Source organism: Cibotium barometz, chromosome 63, assembly GCF_041138505.1.
Source record: "Cibotium barometz isolate CiBa-2024 chromosome 63, ASM4113850v1, whole genome shotgun sequence".
Classification (NCBI taxonomy): Eukaryota; Viridiplantae; Streptophyta; class Polypodiopsida; order Cyatheales; family Cibotiaceae; genus Cibotium; species Cibotium barometz.
In genome coordinates, this window is record NC_141108.1 from 27079024 (window position 1) to 27083928 (window position 4905).

The following is a 4905-nucleotide window of genomic DNA, read 5'->3' on the forward strand; positions in this document are numbered from 1 at the left end:
TGGTTTTTCTATTTAAAAATTAGGTGTGGCTTTTACAGTTTTGTATGAGGATCCAAGCTACAAGATATAAATGGATAAAAATTGTGCTAGTAAGTTTTGTCCATAGCTCCTTTAATTCTTCTTACATATTATATTTTTTGTTTGTTACTAAACTTTCATATCATTGATTAATCTCGTTTTGGACATGAAAATGGTGAGCCTCATGCTAATGCAAATTCCAACGTAGTAAGAGAGTATTGAGCCTCGTGCTAATGCAAATTCCAATGTAGTAAGAGAGTATTGGGCTACAAAAAAAGAGATTCATAGAGCCGAGCCAAGGAACTAGGACACTTAAAGAGTGCTCATGAGGGCTGATCATTCATGTGAATGATAAGAGAAGAGCCTAGATTTGTAGTAAGGTTTCAAAATTTATTGAACTATAGACCATGGGGATGGACTTAAATACTCAGAAAGAGATCTTTCAGCCAACTCATCCTACATTCAAGGATTTACAACCTCTACAACCAACCATTGAAACAACATTAATTTCAAATATTCACAACAATTTAAATTAAGCAAAGATTTCACGATCATCAAAAGAGCTTTTCTTCAAGACATCAGCTCTCATGATGTTAGTGAATTCTGATGATAACAGATTGGAAGTCACCAAAGTCGCAAAGGTATTGGTGGGGGCTCATAGGAGAAGCTTGTATTCAACAAAAGTGCTTTTATCAAATGAAGAGGATGGAATGCTACCCTTATCCACATGTCAAAGACAGCCATGTATTAATGAATTCAAACCTATGGTTAAGGATCTTGTCTTTAACTTTTGGGAATCAACGACTCGGGTCTCTCCAAACAAACAAGAAAGATGTTTGCTACCAGAGCGGGTTAGAAAAAAATGTGTCATGAAGCATTCAGTTCATCTCCTTGATGAGACTTACTTTAGTTATTAGTTTGAACTACTTATATGTGCCTTCAATGCTTTATAACGGATGCTACTGCTTCCATGTCCTTTAAAATGGTTGCCACCTCCACTGCTCTAAAGCACTAGAATACTACTTTCAAGTGCTTTTAAAGTAGTTGGCTACTTTGCAGTTCTTACTATTGCTGCTTTAAAGTAGTTGGCTACTTTCAAGTGCTTTTAACTTCTTTAAGTGCTTTAAAGTAGTTGGCTACTTTCAAGTGCTTTTAACTTCTTTAAAGTGCTTTTAACTGCTTCAAAGCAGTTGGCTACTTTCATGTGCTTTTCATGTGCTTTTCAAATAGGTTGGCTACTTTCAAGTGCTTTTCATGTGCTTTTAACTGCTTTGAAGTGCTTTTAACTTCTTTAAAGTGGTTGCCTACTTTTGTGTGCTTTTAACTGCTTTATAGTTCTTACCACCACTGCTTCAAATGCTTTTAACTACTTTTACATGCTTTCAACTGTTGTTTAAGTAGTTGCCTACTTTCATGTGCTTCAAACTGTTATTTAAGTAATTGCCTACTTTCATGTGCTTCAAATTGTTGTTTAAACAATTGCCTACTTTCATGTGCTTTTAAAACTGCTTTGCAATGCTTGCCCAATGCTTTAAAGTAGTTGGCTACTTTCAAGTGCTTTTTATGTGCTTTTAACTACTTTGTAGTGCTTGACATTTCTTTAAAGCATTTGGCTTCTTTCAAATGTTTTTTATGTGCTTTTAACTACTTTACAATGCTTGTTAGTACTTTAAAGTAGTTGGGTACATTCATGTGCTTGTCTAAGGCTTTAAATCAGTTTGCTGCTTTCATGTGTTTTGGTACTTTGAACTGCTTTGCAAGGCTTATCACTACTTTAAAGTAGTTGGCTACTTTTATGTGCTTTTTGGTGCTTTAAAGTGGGTTTGGCTGCTTTAAACTGCTTTGCAGTGCTTTTCAGTGCTTTTAACTACTTTGCAGTGCTTGTCACATTGCTTTAAATTATTTTTTAGTACTTATCACTGCTTTAAATTACTTTTCAGTGCTTGTCAATAACTACTTTAAAGTAGTTGGAAACTTCATGATTCGACCTTCCCTTTTTTGTAAAATCTGTACACAGGTTAAGCTTTATAAAAGATTCCAAGAGGAATATCCAAAGCTGAATATCTCTCTACAAAGTTTTGAGGGGTTGAAGACATATTTTGTATGGAAGTTGAAAGATCGATATACTTATTATTGTGTTTGGCATGTATAGATGATGTTTTTAAAGGATTCAATTAATCTAATGCGCCTTGGCATCCATGGACAATTATGCACATGTACTTGTTCAATATGCAGGGTGTCAAGATATAGAGACTGGAAAAGTTGATGAGGATGGAAATAAAAAGAAAAGGAAGGATCTTATTGTGAAGAATATGACCTACATGGACCTAACTTTCTTGTTTAGAAAACATTTGTGGAGCTTTGTGAAGCATAACTTTATCTATAGATGGCAAGCTCAATAGTTCAAGAACTAATTCTCCAGCTTCCCAAGCGATACAATGGCCTTAGTTGTTGATTTTTTTGAGAACTACTCTTTTAAAGAGCAACATGAGATTCAGTTAATGCACTGGCATTCAAGCCAGGTGACCATACTAGTTCACATCTCATATTGCCAACTCGGGTCATGTGATGTGAAGAAGACTATACATTTCTTTGTGTCCGATAAACATGATACCTTGTTTGTATAGCATTGCTTTCTACTCCATGATAGGTGGTTGACGGAGCAAGGCTTTTCATTGGGTATGGTCCAACAAAGTTGCATCTTAATTCAAGGCAAAGAGACCTTTTAACTTTGTTACAAGGAGCAAGGCTTTTCATTGGGTATGGTCCAACAAAGTTGCATCTCAATTCAAGGCAAAGAGACCTTTTAACTTTGTTACAAGGTTCTATAATCTCACATGACTAGAGATGTAATGGAGTTTTTTTTTTGTTCAGTCCATGGAAAAGGGGAGCATGATGGAGCCAATGCAGTCATCAAGAGGGCTCTTACCCACCATGAGCAACTAAAGCCAAATGGATCCCATTTAAAATGTGCAACTAATGTGGTGGAGTTTTTGAGGGTTCATTTCAGCTAAGAAGCCCACATCGGCATCTTAGCTAAAACCAGATCATCAGAGTGTTGGGAGATCAAGGTAAGTGAACTGCATATAAGTCTGAAGAGGGATTACGAACATGTGCAGGGATCACGTTCAATGCACTGTGTGAATAGATACTCAAGAAAAAAATTATGTGCTTTGAGATCCAAGAGCTTGTCTTGCTTCTTTGTTGTTCATGTATGCGAGGATTGTGGTAGAGATGCAAGGACAAAGATTATGTGGAGAGCTGGTAGTATCATACCTTGATTCTTATCAATGATCAGGAGCCATTAGATACCTCACATGATGAAGAGGGCACTGAGGAGCCAATGTATGTAGACCATCATGATGCTTTAAATTGTCTTGTTCATTTCTTTGTTCTCTTTATTGACGTGGCTAAGATTCTTGTGTGCATCTTCCACGTGTGCGACTGTCTTCCTCATTTCTTTGTTATCTTTCTCCCCAAGCATAATCCTGCATCCCTATTTAATATGTCTGGATATAAATGCAAATTGTGGTGCTTGAGATACATCATTATTCAATCAAGATGAAAGAAAATAGAAAAAACTTGGTCAAAGTTGAAGGTCTTTCATTACATTAGTATGGATTACAATACACAAAAGGGTCCTCCACATGGTTAAAAGAACCACAATGTGCATACATGATGATACATGGAACTACACAATACCAACGTAACTATCAGAAATAGTGTATCAAGTGTTTCAAAATTACAATACACAAAAGTTGTGCACACATAGTACTAAGAATTACAACTACCATGCATATAGTATGCATGGGGTACATGGGATTACATAATCATAACACATAAAGGTTGCACATAAAGGGTGCTAAGAATTACAGCTCCCATGCATATATTATGCAGGAGGTTAAAACATGGGAGTTACTTTTATCTCCAGCCCCACACTCCTACTATTACGTGTATGCACTGCTCTCCATTTCTTTCCTTCTAAAGAAAGGGAAATATTAGTACATGTTCATATTTTTATATGCAAGAACTTTGGGCAATGAAAAGAAATACAATAGTGCTACGCATGTCTTGACTAGCCTTGTGCTTTTTGGAAACAAGCCTTACTAGATCATCCAATGTTTCATTGTCACCTTCTGCAACATTTTCTCTTGCATCACCACCCTTAGAATCGCCATGTTCAGTATCACGTTGGGCTACAGATGCTGCTACATCATTGCCACTGCTATTCTCATGCATATTTCTACCGTGAGATATAGTTATTGCTACACCATCACTCTTCTTATTTATACTTGTTTGTGGTGAAGGTGCTATTGCATCATGGCTCTCACTCTTATCTTCTGCACCATTAGCCTTCACCTTCTATGCAGGTTTAGGTTGGCCATCACCATCAATAGCACTATCATCCTCTGTAAACTGCTTTGCTATTGACATGCCTACATTTGTAGCCTCTTCTATTTCATCCTCTTTATCACCTTTGGCTTTGACCTAGCTGTCATCCTGCTTTCTCGCCTCTCCAATATCCTTCTCCTATTTATCACCTTGGACTTGGGGTGCAATCCAAGTTGACTGCATTCTTCTTTGATCACCACCTTGGACTTGGGTGCGATCAAGGTCCACCGATCCATGTCCATTGCATTCTTTTCCTCCTGTTCACCACCTTCCTCTATTCCACCTCTTAGACCTTGGTGCAATCCAAGTCCATTGCATTCTTCTTCTCCTGTTCATCACCTGGGACTTGGGTGTCATCCAGGTTTACCTCGCTGCCATCCACATGTTGCTTTGCTATAACACATTCTTTGAAAGTCAATGGTATATGCTAAATAAAATATTATATGTTACATGCTTACCACAATTACAAATGGCCACCTATATTATCATTAAAAT